Source organism: Urocitellus parryii, chromosome 2 (assembly GCF_045843805.1).
Source record: "Urocitellus parryii isolate mUroPar1 chromosome 2, mUroPar1.hap1, whole genome shotgun sequence".
NCBI lineage: Eukaryota > Metazoa > Chordata > Mammalia > Rodentia > Sciuridae > Urocitellus > Urocitellus parryii.
In genome coordinates this window covers 101,042,859-101,057,553 of record NC_135532.1, presented here as the reverse complement: position 1 = coordinate 101,057,553, position 14,695 = coordinate 101,042,859, and the positions used below count along the sequence as shown (strand labels likewise).

Here is a 14,695-nt window from a genome sequence, read left to right as displayed (position 1 = left end):
TGAATGGATGGAAACACCATTTAATGAAATGGGAAAGAATAAGGAATGAACAAATATGTCCAGGTGGGGTTAAGGAGAAGACTCAAGTACAGTTTAAGAATAAGGAAATCAAATTTGTTTTGGCTATTTTAAGTTCAAGATGCCCAGGGAGATATCCAAATGGCAACATCAAGGAAACAACTCGATATTTGTGACAAATTTTATTTTCTAAGGATGGTTTCCATCTTCACTGCCATACTAAAAGTTCTTCCTACTATGTGATGTAGACCCCACCTCTCAATGGGGAGAAAGTCACCATCCCTTTCCTTGGCTGTGGCAACAAAAGGTATTAGAGCTTCTGTTTATTCTTGAAGCCCAGTTACCATGCTATAATGAAGCCCAAGCAGACCTGGTAGAGACCTAACCCATAACCAAGGAACTCCCAGGCAACTGTTAACACCAACCTAATAACAATGAAAGCCATCTTGAAAGTGAATCACTACTGCTAGCAACAGAGCTAACCCAAATGATATAACGTGGAACTGAGAAAAGCCATCTCCATCTAAGCCCTACCCAATCTGCAGACCCATAAGTTAAAAAAAAAAAAAAAATTATTGTTGTTTCAACCACTCAGTTGGGGCCGAGGATGTAACTCAATGGCAGAGCACTTGCCTAGCATGGAAGAGACTCTGGTTCATTCCCAGCACCATAACAACAACAAAATCTCAGTTATAAAGTGGTTTTAAAATAGAAGTAAGATAACTGATATATGACTCTGAGCTCAGTGCACAGATACCTAGAGACATAAATCTGATAATTGGTTACTCATCAATACTATTTTAAAAATCATTAGAATGAACAATATCACCTAAGGGAGTGCATGAGAAAGAATTCCCAAATGAAGCACTAAAACCAATATTAAAAATTAAGCAAATAAAAGACATCATCAATTCAACTATCAACTGCAAATTTCTTATGTATTCTATTAATTTCATTGTCATAAAACTTTACAGAGGAGCTGTGGATGTGGCTTAAGAGTAAAGTGTTTGACTAGCATGTGAGAGGCCCTTGGTTTGATCCCCAGCACAACAAAAACAAGACACTTCATTAGAACATTCTGATATGCTCAAATCTGGGCTCTCTTTAATTTGTGATAATTTAATATTCAGGGAATTCTCCTGTCACAGTCAGATCACTACCAAATGATACACAACTGTGCAATACACATTCTTTTCATCAGCACATGTGACATTCTCCAGGATACGCCATATGTTATGCCATTAAATAAGTTCTAGCAAATTTTAAAAAAAAAGAAACTATAGCTGGTATCTTCTGTAACCACAAAGGTATAAAAGCAGAAATCAACTTTAGAAGTTGTACAAATACATGAATGTTAGACAACATCCTCTTGAATAAGCAATGGGTTATCAGGAAATCAAAAGGGAAATTTAAAAGTTTCTTTCAACAAATGAAAAAGAAAAGTACAACACGCCAAAACCTATGGGATTCAGAAAAAGAACAGTACTAAGAGAAATTTATAGTAATAAGTACCTATATCAAAAAGTAGATTTCAAGTCAGGTGTTGAGGTACACATTTGTAATCTCAGGTACCTGGGAAGTTAAGGAAGGAGGATCACAAGTTCAGGTCCAGGCTGGGCAACTTAGTAAGACCCTGTCTTGAAATGAAAAAAACAAAAAAAATGGAGGGGGAGCTTTGGCTAAAGGTCAATGATAGAGCACCCCTGGGTTCAATCCCCAGTGCCAAAAAACCCCACCACATTAACATTCAAATAACTTAATGATGCAATACAAGGAACTAGAAAAGAACAAATCAAACACAAAACTAGAAGAAAATTAGTAAGCAAAGATATAAGTAGAATTAAAGTCTAAAAACAAATTTTAATCAATGAAATTGATTATTTATTTAAAAAAAAAACTTTAGTTGTATTAAACAAGGGGGAAACAGGAGAAGGTAGACCCAAATGAATAAAATCAGAGATGAAAAACCAGACATTAAAACTGATACTACAGAAATAATACTATAAAACCTAGGAAAAAAATGGAATAAATTTCTGGACACATAACCTACCAAAGTTGAACCATTAGCACATGGATAATCTGAACAGACTAACAATAAAACTCTCCCAAAAAAGAAAAACCCAAGACCAGATGGTGCCACTACTTTTAGAGAACTATGCCAATTTTTCTCAAACTAGTCTAAAGTATTGAAAGGGTGGGAAACTTTCCAAACTTATTAATTGCCAGCATTACCCTATATCAAAACCAGACATAGACACACACACAAAAGAGGAAATTATAGTCCAAAATCTCTGATGAAATGGTTTGGGGGTGGAAATGTAAGTAGTAGATCACTTGCCTAGCATATGCAAGACCCTAAGTTCAATCAGCAGTGCCCAAAAAAAAAAAAAAATGTTTAATAGTTCTGGGAAAATCAAATATCCATATTCAGAAGAAAGAAATTAGATCCCTCTTACCATATACAATAATTAACTCAAAATGAATCAAAAGACTTAAATAAATATAAGCCAGAACTTATGAACTACTAGAAAATATAGGGGAATCCTTCTAGACATCAATCTAAGCAAAGACTATGTTAGCCAAAAGCACAGGTAACAAAAGCAAAACCTGATACACAGTCTACATCAAACTAAAATGCTTCTATGCTAGATTCAGTGGTGCACACCTATAACCCCAGCGACTTAGGAGGCTGAGACAGGAGGATCACAAATTTGAGGGCAGCCTGGGCAACTTAGCAAGCCCCTGTCTCAAAAATAAAAAGGTCTAGAAATGTAGCTCAGTGGCAGACAGCCCCTGGGTTCAATCCTCAGTCAGTACTGTATTTAAAAAAAAAAAAACTAAAACAAAAACAAAAAACCTTCTGTACAGTAAAGGAAAACAAGTGAAATGAAAAGCTACAGAATGGGAGAAATATTAGCAGACTATTTGTCTGACATTAATTTACATAATGTATAAGGAACACAAGCAAAAAAGAGGGCCTTTAACAATGGGTGAATGAACTAACACCTGAATACATATTTCTCAAAAGAAGACTTATAAATACTCAACAAATATATGAAAAAACACGCAACATCACTAATCACCAGGGAAATGCAAATCAAAACCTCAGGATATCTTATCCCAGTTAGAGTGACTAGTAACAAGAAGATTTTTAAAAGCCAGATGTGGTGGTACATACCTGTAAGCCAGCTACTTGGGAGGCTGAGGCAGAAGGATAGCAAATTCATGGCCAACCTGGGCAACTTAGCAAGACTGTCTCAAAATTAAAAGGGTTAGGGATGCAGCTCACTAGTAGAGTGCTTGCTTAGCATGCAAGGCCCTGGCTTCAGTCCTTAACACCTACCATATAAATAAATGAGTTTTTAAAATAATATTAAATGCTGATGAGGATACAGAGAAAGGGATCTCATACACTGTTGGCAGGAATGAAAAACAAGTTCAGCCACTATGGAAAACAATATGGAGTTTTCTCCATAACACTAGAAATAGAACTATCACATGATCCAGCAACTCCACTATTGGGTATATATCCAAAGCAATTGAAATCAATATGTTGAAGAGACATCTGTACTCACATGTTTACTACAGCAACACACACAAGAACGAAGACATGGATTCAACCTAGATGTTCACTGACAGATGAAAGGATAAAATAAAATATGGTATGTACACATAATGCAATTTTATTCAGCCATTTAAAGAAAAATGAAATCCTGTCATTTGCAGCAACATAGATGGAACTGGAAGACATTATGTTAAATGAAATAAGTCAGCACAGAAAGACAAATATCACGTTTTCACTTATATGTGGAATCTAAAAATGTTCATCTCAGAGAAGTATATAATCTTAGAATAGTGGTTACCAAAGTCATAGAAGAGTATTGGGTGGGAATAGGAGGGAGAGAGAGGGTGGTTAATAGGTACAGAGGTACAGTTGGATAGGAGAAATGACTTCTACAGCTCAGTAGGATAGCTATGGTTGATAATTAATTGAATACTTCAAAGTAACTATGAGGGACCATTGCTCCCAACACAAAAGAAATGATATATAGTTGAGGTGATAATATGCCAATTACTCTGATTTGATCATTAAACATTGTACATAAGTATGCAAATGTCACACTGTACTCCATCAATATATGCAATTACTATGTGTTGATTAAAATTAAAAATATATTCTTAAGAGGACCGGGGTTGTTCCTCAGCACTAAAGTGCTCATCTAAAATGTGCGAAGCCCTGGGTTCAATCCTCAGCACCACATATAAAATAAATAAAAGTATTATGTCCAACTACAACTAAGAAATAAATGAATATTTTTTTAAAATTATATATATATATATATTTTTTGAACTATATCCCAACCCTATATATTTCTTTTTTATTTTAATTTTGAGGCAGTGTCTCACTAAATTGCCTTGGCTGGCCTCAAGCAGGCAATCCTCCTGCCTCGGTTTGAGTAGCCAGGATTACAGGAGTGCACAACCACACGCAGCAAAATGAGAAAAAAATTTAAATAAATTTTTCATTAAATAAGTATCCCATCTCTTTGATGATGTAGTAATATCCTACCAATTCTTACTCATAATTTTCATGACATACCCTAGACTAAATTAAATAGCTTCAGGAAATTCTAAGTTTATAAACTTCAGTTTCTTTGTAGGAAGAAAAGTAGCAGTCTAGAAACAGCTTTATTTGAAAACAGAAACTGTCTAACAAGCACAAAGTGGGCAAAACTTTTTTATATAAACAATCAGATAGTACATATTTTAAACTTTCTGTGGTGCCACACAGTCTGTCACATATTCTTCTTTAACAATCCTTTAAAACATTTTTTTTTATTGGTTGTTCAAAACATTACAAAGCTCATGACATATCATCTTCCACACATTTGATTCAAGTGGGTTATGAACTCCCATTTTATACCCCAAATACAAGTTGCAGAATCACATCGGTTACACATCCACATTTTTACATAATACCATATTAATGACTGTTGTATTCTGCTACCTTTCCTATCCCCTACTATCCCCCCTCCCCTTCCCTCTCATCTAAAACATTTTTTTTTAAGCAACAAAGTTTCAGAAGCTAAATGACAGGTGGACAATTGGTAATAAATTATTTAGAAAATTTCAGAAAGGTGAAACCTAAACTAAGAATGGAAAACCCAATTTATACCCTAAAATTCTCAAAAGATTCAGGAACTGGCAGAACACAGTACTCTCTCCCCACCACCATGGGGGGTTGGTACCAGGGATTTAATTCAGGGGCACTCGACCACTGAGCCACAACACCAGCCCGTTTTTGTATTTTATTTAGAGACAGGGTCTCACTGTGTTACCTTAGCGCCTAGCTTATGCTGAAACTGGTTTAAAACTCGAGATCCTCCTGCCTCAGCCACCTAAACTGCTAGGATTACAGGTGTGTACCACCTCACCAGCTAAAAATGGAAGAGGGAGCCAAATATTTGAAGACTGGGTAAAAGCAGTCTGAGAAACAGTTGAATACTTAAGTTTCTCAAATTTACCTAACTGTTATCTACCTTACTCTCACTAAGAAGTCTATTGGTTTATTCTCTGAAAAAGTGTTTCCATTTCTTTTTTAAGAATCCCAGAAGTAAACCTGGCACAGTGGCACATGCCTGTAATCCCAGCAATTTGGGAGGCTGAGGCCAAACAGCGAGTTCAAAGCCAGCCTCAGCAACAGCAAGACACTAAGTAATAGGGAGACCCTATCTTTAAATAAAAATACAAAAAAGGGCTAAGGATATGGCTCAGTGGTTGAGTGCCCCTGAGTTTAATCCCAGGTACCTGGCTCCAAGGGGGGGGGGGGGGAAGAATCCCAGAAGAAGAGGTCATCAGATACATTTGATTTCTGTGTACCTTATCAAATATGGGGGAAAGAGAAATACACTCCCTAACTCCAAACATACCAAATACACCAAACCACACAAACACACACAAACACACACACACACCCGAGAGTCAATCTTCAGTCCTAAGGTAAATTTAAGTTTTTCCTACATGTGCATGGCCCAAAAGGAAATACCTCTCAGACAACAGGTTTTTTTCTCCAAAAAACTGCTCATTTTAGAATATCATGCCATGAAGTTCAAAGTCAGTAAATTCCAATTAGTAGGCTTTTTAGTTACTAATCACCCAAGAGTTATTCACATCTAAAGCCTTAGACATAAGAAAGACAAAAGGAAATGGAAGAAAAAAAAATTTACAAGGAACAGTCTGCAAGGAGGTAAAAAAAAAAATTTTTTTTTGGGGGGGGGGGTGTTTGTTTATTTTCTTTAATAAGCTGTTTAAGTCATGTGTAGTAGCTCAGGCCTATAATCCCAGCAATTCAGGAGGCTGAGGCAGAAAGATCTCAAGTTTGAGGCCAGTGTGGGCAACTTAGTGAAACCCTGTCTCAAAATAAAAAATAAAAATGGCTGTTGTAATCCCAGTGATTTGGGAGGGTGAGGCAGCAGGATGCAAAGTTTGAGGCCAGCCTGGGTAATTTAACATTTAAAGAAGAATGAAAAATAAAAATAAAAAAGGGCTAAGGATGTAGCTCTGTGGTAGAGAGCCCCTGGGCTCTACCTCCAGTAACACCAAAAATAAATAGTCACTCATAGCCTCTGAAATCAGAGAAGATACTGCATCCATGAAAAAGCATAGTATGTTATACTGAAAGGAATTCTTCAGAGAACAAAAAAAAAGAGAGAGAGAGAGAGAGAGAGAGATCTTGGGAAATCAAAATCTTGACAGCAAAAATAAAAAATTCAACAGAACATTTAGAAAATAAAGGCCATCTTCCAAACAGCCAAAACTGGGAGATAAAAAAGAAAATTAGAAAACTGGTCTAAGAGATGCAAACAAAAGCAGAATCACTGTTACAATCCTGTCTTCCCCCAAACTCTTATGTTGCAACTTTAACCCCCACTGTGACTGTATGGGGAGACAGAGCTTTTGAGGAGAATAACTAATACTAAATGAGCTCAAGGAGAAGAAACTTAAACCAGATTTCTCCCCACAGAAAAACCAAGGAGAGACTTCAACAGAAACTAATCCTGATTACACCTTGGACTTCTAGCCTCCAAAATTGTGAGAAAATAAATAACTGTCAATGAAATAATTCAAAAAAAAATTTTGCCAGAACTAAAGAACATAATTTCACAGATTTAGAAGAGACAACAAACATCCAAGAAAACACATTAAATATAGATGTATACCAGTTATACTCTATTTGTGTATAATGAGTCAAAATGCATTCTACTGTCCTGTATAACTAATTAGAAGAAACTTAAAAAATAGGTGTATACCAAGTCACAACCTCATGAAATTTCAGAATACAAGAAATACAAAATTCCAGAAAGGAAAAAGAAATTTATGATCAAGAATCAGAATGTCGGGGCTGGAGATGTGGCTCAGCGGCAGCACGCTCGCCTGGCATGCGTGCGGCCCGGGTTCGATCCTCAGCACCACATACCAACAAAGATGTTGTGTCCGCCGAGAACTAAAAAATAAATATTAAAAAAAAATTCTCTCTCTCTCTCTCTCTCTCTCTCTCTCTCTCTCTCTCTCTCCTCTCTCACTCTCTCTTAAAAAAAAAAAAAAAAGAATCAGAATGTCTTCAGAATTCCCAAATGGATGATGAGTTAGAAAAGAATGAAGTAATGCCTTCAGAATTCTCAAGGAAAATTATTTTCAACCCAGAATTTGTTATCCAACCAAATCAAGTAGAAATACAAAAACAACAAAGATTTCAGTGATATAAGATCTGACTCTTTCACAGGAATTTACTGCTACTGCTTGATATATTCTACCAATGGAGAGCTAAACAAAAAAAGACAAGAATAAATTTTATGGTAATTGGAAAAATTCCAGAAAGCTCCAATGTATCAACCATAAAGGGCGGTTCAAGTAGGTTCAAAAACTGTTGGATAAGGACATAAGAAGAGCTCAATTCTATTCCCAAGTATACATACCCAAAAGAAATAAAGCCTCCGTGGTAGAGGGCTTGCTTGCGGATTACACAGGAAGCCCTGAGAACAGGAGGATGGAAAGAAGTATGTCCACTAAAAAACTTGTAAACGAACACTCAGCATTATTCACAATAGCTAAAAACCTGAAACAAACCAAATATCCATCACTGGTATACATTTTTTAATTACAGTATATTTATCCAACAGAATACTATCATCAGTGAAAAAGAACTACTGTTGCACCCAACATCATGGCTGAAGGACATAAACACCATGTTGAGCAAAAACAGCCAACCACAAGAGTGTGTGTGTATGGTTCTACTTATACTAAGTTCAAGCAAAAATAATTTATAGTGATAAAAGTCAGAAGAGTGATTATCTTTGAGGGGAAGATAAGGAATACTGATTAGGAGAGGGTAGGATGTAGAGACCAGATACACTCTATGTCTTGATCTGGACCATGGGTTATATGATTGTCTACAAATAGGAAAATTCATTGAGGTATACATTTAAATAAGTTTACATGTAATAAAAAAATTAAATTTTTCAATTGAATACAATAGGAATATATTTTTTTAAAAAAAGGAAAAATGTTTAAAGCCTTATACCAAAGATCTTTATTTCAGAACTAGTTAAAATAGCAAAACATACATACACACATGCATACACACACCCACATACGCACACGCGGAAATAAAATTCAATAAATTAATGTCATGCCAACTCTGGATTTTTCTGGCATAAAAGCAAAATTGTTATTTGGCATCTTCCTGTTTCTAGCAACCAAACTTAATACCAATTAACCAAAGAGAACCATCTGGCCAAAGGGAAAAGTATGTTCACTGGCTCCAAGGCAAAAAAGAGCTTGGCTAGTCAAGGCCCTAAAAGAAAAGGGAGAATGGCTAGAGAAACAACCTAGAAATCAGCAAAAGCTGTATCATGAGAGGACTTATAGGGCTTTCCCTAAGGACATGGAAAGGAAATGAAAACAAACACAGAAAGCAAAAGTAACTGACTAGAAAGCTCAGCATGGAGTTTATGACCTTCAGCCATGATGTTGGGTGCAGTTCTTTTTCACTGATGATAGTATTCTGTTGGATAAATATATTGTAATTTATTTATAGGGCTGCAAGTCAAGTTATTGGGACGGGGGTGGGTTGTACAAGAAATATTCTAAATGTTTCCAATTTTTTCCCTTATTCAATAACAGAACTGGGATGTAATTCTATGACAGAGAACTTGTCTAGCATATATAAGACCCTGAGTTTGAGACCAAGCACAGCCAAAAAAAAAAAAAATAGTAGTACCTGAAAGTGATCAAGCCTTATTATTATTATTATTTGATGTTTTCTCCTCACAGGATTGAGCTACACCCCCAGTCCTTTTTAAAATTTTTTATTTTGAACTATGTCTCACTACATTGGCAGGCTGGCCTGGAATTTTCTATCTTCCAATCTTGGTAGCCCATGTCACTAGGATCACAGGCTTGTGCCACTACACCATGATGATCGACCATTTTCAAGGAATATTTTCCAATATCCTAGTAAACTAATGTCTTTGCATTACAGTTGAAATACTTAAAAAGTGCAGAGTATATTGATTTGGGGAATGTTTGCTGAAATCTTAGGAAGAAAAGGCTGACTCTTTTTTCAAAAATGTTCTTGAAAAGCACAGTTCTTTGAAAAATTTCCATATATTCTGTTTGTTTTACTCAATTGGTCTTTCTAAACAAAATCCTTCATACCATACTCAAATCCAGTTTGCCAATCCATTAAGTATAACTTAGAAAAAATGAACAAGAGAATTGGTATTTCAACTGTTTATTTTAGGTGGTAATTTATTTAAACAAAAACAAATCATTAGGGGTTGGAATTATGGCTCAGTGATAGAGCACTTGCCTGGCATGTGTGAGGCCCTGGGTTCAATTCCTCAGCATCACATATAAATAAATTAATTAAATAAATAAAGGTCCACTGACAACTAAAAAAAAATTTTTAATCATTATTAACAACCAAAAACTAAGTGAAAAACAACTTGTTTCAGACCAAAAGAGGAAACATTCACTCCTAAGAGATTTTGCCCAGAAGTTTTCTATGCGATTTTACACCATTTAACTCTTGTTACTTAGATGTAAGAAAAATACCAAGACAACTCTCACTGCCTCTATTAACAGAAACTTTATAAAGTTAAGAGAGGGGGAAATATGAGGAAAAAATACATAAAAGCTAACTCCCCAAAATGGAACATGACTTTTAGAATGTTTTGCTCAACAAAGAGATGTACTTATGGTCCCTGACAGATGAACAAGATGACAAAAAGTAGCAAAATGTGAAAAGTGCTTTTCTAATGCTAGTACTACCTAGCTCTACCTAGATCTACCTAGATCATTTTTAATTGTGTGATAAACCCTCCAGGTTTTCTCCAAACCTGCAATATTCCAATCCTTCTGTATTACCTTTGAGGAACCCGACTCATTCTCTTTACCAAGAAATTCAAATAAAAAAACTAAATTTCAGGGCTGGGGCATAGCTCAGTTGGTAGAGCACTTGCCTCGCTAGCATGCACAAAGCACTGGGTTCAATCCCCAGCACCACACACACAAAAAAAAGAGAGATTTCATCCCCTTTTTAGTGGATCACAGGACTCAACTACAGAGATGACGGTATTATTTTTGCTGATGCTCTAATGCTGTTAACACAGATAACAAGCATAGAAAAAGACTGTAATACACATATAGCCAAGTGCATTGGTCCTCACCAATAATCCCAGTGAGTGACTCAGGAGGCTAAGACAGGAGGATCACATGTCCAAGGCTAGCCTCAGGAATGCAAAGCCCTAAGTAACTTATTGAGACCTTGTCTTAAAAATAAAAAGGGATGGGGATGTAGCTCAGCGGTAAAGACCACCAGGTTCAATCTCTAGTAACCCCCCAAAAATATATATGTATACATACACATATATATAAATAATAAAGAAAAAGTTGTATGTAGATTTGAAAACATTGTAATAATTTATAATGAATTCACAATGCAAATCATGAAGGTTCCCCTGCCCTAAAACACAAAATAATGTGAAGTAAACAATACAAAACATTACAAAAGATGAGTAGTACAGTTTTATAAATACACCAAACTTGAATAAAGAGATTAAGTTTACACTCATAGCAAGATGTATGAATTTTAGTGCAGTTATTTTATATGGATTTCAATTTCCCTATCTATAAAACAAAAAGCTGGTTTCTAACATTCCTGCAATAATGTTCTATAATGCTATCATACAAGTAGACATAAAATCATGATTAAAAAAAGGATTATGAGTTCAAAGAAAAGCAACATCACAGGAAACACTTGGAAGGCTATACTGAAATATCAAAAATGTAACTTCAACAAAGTTTTATTTCATTTGAAACCTGGGTAATTTAACGGGAAATTTTTATTTTTAAAGAATAGGCAGCCTATGCATCAATATTCAAAGTTTCAAAAGATATCAGAAATACAAAGAGAAAATCAGAATGATTACTTTAGTTAGAATGGACAGTTCCTACAGAGAAATAGTACTGGCGTTAGAAAAGTAGGTCTTGAACAGATTGTTAGAAGGCTATGAATTCTGAACTGTGCTCTGTAGATAATAGAAAGATATCACTGATTTCTCACGGTGAGGGATGTGTTCAAAGCATTATTTTTTAAGATCTAGCAGCAGTCATGACATAGGTGAGAAAAGCCAGACAGAAAATCCAGTTAAAGTTGGTGCGCAATTCAGAGACAAAAATTAAAATAGGGCAAGGGGCTGGGGATGTGGCTCAAGCGGTAGCGCGCTCGCCTGGTATGCGTGCGGCCCGGGTTCGATCCTCAGCACCACATACCAACAAAGATGTTGTGTCCGCCGAGAACTAAAAAATAAATATTAAAAATTCTCTCTCTCTCCTCTCTCACTCTCTCTTTAAAAAAAAAATTTAAAAATAAAATAGGGCAAAAATTTTGTTGAAGAAAAGTATATCTTTCTTTTTAAAATTTGCAGTGCTGGGGTCTGAGTCTTGTACTTGCTATCTAGGTGTTCTACCATTAACCTACATATCCCACCCAAACATATATTATAAAGAAAATGAAGAAGAAAAAGCAAAGTGAATATTAAGTTATATGGCTAGATATGAAACTAAGGTGTGTGTCTGGATAACTAAAGGCATACTGTTATACAATGTCACTAAAACAATCAGCATATGGAATGTTTTGAAGGGAAAAAAGGTCTATCTGGATAACTAAAAGCATACTGTTATACAATGTCACTAAAACAATCAGCATAAGGAATGTTTTGAGGGAAAAAAGGTCTAAGTCAGTATTTGGAGATAAACTGTAACTAAGTCAACTTTGATATAGGTTAAAGTAAGGATCTTTCAGAACCAATTGCTGCCTTAATTTATCTTTAAAAGGCATACTCAGCCTGTCAGTTGTCTTCCTAAAACAGCACGAAGTACTTAAGAAAAAATTTTTCAATGTTCAATTATTTCAAGAATTCTCTTCAATTTTACTTATCAACTAAATAATAATTTAATTTTCTAATTTTGCTGAAGAACACTTTGGCATGTTTCCATATTATCAAGGTAACTAAATTTATTAAGTTTTTCTCACAAGATATCTGTTTACAAAAATAATCACATCAAATCTTCCTAAACTTTGGAAAGAAAGCTCTCAGGGCTGAGGTTGTGGCTCAGTGGCAGAGCACTTGCCTAGCATGTGTGAGGCATTGAGTTCGATTCTCAGCACCACATATAAATAAATAAGGTCCATTGACAATTAAAAATAAAAATAAAAAAGCTCTCAAATGTATTTAAAAAAAAAAAAAAGAAAAGAAAAACAGCAGCATAAAGTACCAAAACATGACAGTATATTTCCAGTTTTATTTACAGGAACCTGAAAATACTTAGAAAAATAAAGCAAATATTTTAAAATTTAATATGAGAATACAGGCAGAACAGATTTTAATACTCAGCAAACTATGTTTATTGATACTAAGCCAAATTTTCCAGATCCCAACTTTCCCAAAGAAAATCAATTTCACCAAAAATGAAATGAATGTAGTATTAATCAACCAATGCATTGTTGAATTACTATCAGGATGTGAATTGAGCATTATTAACAATTACCAAAAAACTTTCTTCTTGGGTTATTTCCCCACTTACTTTGTGACCTCACTGAAAGCTGAGACTTTAGATACTATGATTTCCAGGTGTTTAAGAAATCGTTATGGTTGGTTTGTCATAAAGCTATCAAAGGAAGATTTTTAAAAAAATAAAGACCTCTTGCAACACTCCCTCTTTTTAGCCAGACACTGGGCTTCACTGCTCCCCTCCCATCATGAGGTTAGTTCTCTGAACCTCACCTCATTCTTTCCTAACTCTTAAGGATTCTTACCTAATGTAATGGGTAGAATTATTTTCAGATGATTTCAGTTCACGAGTTCGACATTAACGGAGCGCCTACCTTATGGTTCTCAGTTTTAAACAAAACCCAGCCTCCCCAGCTTCAAACGGCGAATTAACTTGTATGAAAACACATATAAGAGAGCACAAAACCAACCTATCGAAAAAAAAAATGTTTTTTTTTTTTTAAACCGGACATGCCACAACTCATGTCAAAAGCTCAAAGCCCAAGCAACTCGAGTACAAAGCTAAAGGAGGTCCTCCCCGTGAAAGTTAACACCCAGATTTCCACCAGAACCGGGATAACGGCCGGGGCGCGAGGGGGAGGGGCGGCGGGCGCGCCCCGCGGACGTCCACCGCGCATGGGGCACCGCTGGCTCCCCGGCTCGGGGCTGGAGGTGAGAGCGCCCTTCCTTCCCCACCGCGTCCCTACCTTCCCGGCCTCGGGTTACACCACAGCTGGCAGCCAGACTTTTTAAGGAGGAACACCGAGGCAGCGCACCGCGCGCTCGACCTTCCAGCCTCGCAGGGGCGGCGTTCCGGGAGCAGGAGGGAGGCCGCGGGGTCGCCCCGAACCGCGGCGCAGACGCCCAGCCTCAGCCGAGCGACCTCCCCGCCCCCTCCGGCTCCGCTCCGCGCCGGCAGACGGCGCCCCCGGGGCTAACTCTGCCGGGGAAGAGGAAGCGACGCAGCGAGAACAGGCTGTGTGGACGGACGGGGGATGGAAGAGACTCTGTGTGCTCGCCGGCAAGGCCCTCTCACCTTCCCTCTGCCGAGCCCAGCCGGCTCCAGTCACTTGAGGAGGGCACAGGGACACCGCCGCGGCCGCCGGGATGGCCGTTACGGCACGAGGCCTGCGCTCCGCCGCCGCGTAGCTCTCTGGAGAGGGGCGGGCCGCGCGGCGAGAGGGCGGGGCCGCGCCGGCAGGAAACCATTTCCCGGCCCAATCTGATACGCTCCGTATACCCTTTCCCCGTCCCCGACGCGACAGCGGTCTGCGCCGCTCCGGGATTGGGCGAGCCTACCTGTCAATCAAGTGCTGTGCTGGATGTTGAGGGAGATGAGGCTGCGGTAAGGTTGAGGAGCCCTGGGCCTGGTGGTGTCTAGCGGTTTACCTCCCCGACCCCACTGGCTCTGACCTTAATGCTCCTGCTTAGCGCTGCTGCAGAAACTCCACAGCAAAACCCGACTGCGTCCGGTCCGGAGTTCAGCCCTAACTGCCTTGGTGGTTACCTCCTGATTTGTGCACCTGAACAGGATCCTCCCAGCTGAAGATTCGTAGCGGGAG

General features: G+C 37.7%; 1 protein-coding gene across 2 annotated transcripts in view; it reads right to left on the bottom strand.

Annotated features, from left to right (window-relative positions):
- The window catches only part of Nck1 (NCK adaptor protein 1), an 80,250-nt gene extending 65,771 nt beyond the window's left edge, over positions 1 to 14,479 (bottom strand). The window contains exon 1 of one of the 2 annotated variants that reach the window (XM_026382135.2): positions 14,170 to 14,479. The gene's annotated coding sequence lies outside the window, so the exon portion shown is untranslated. The other variant, XM_077793643.1, reaches the window with a different exon arrangement.
- Between the last annotated feature and the right edge of the window lie 216 nt (positions 14,480 to 14,695).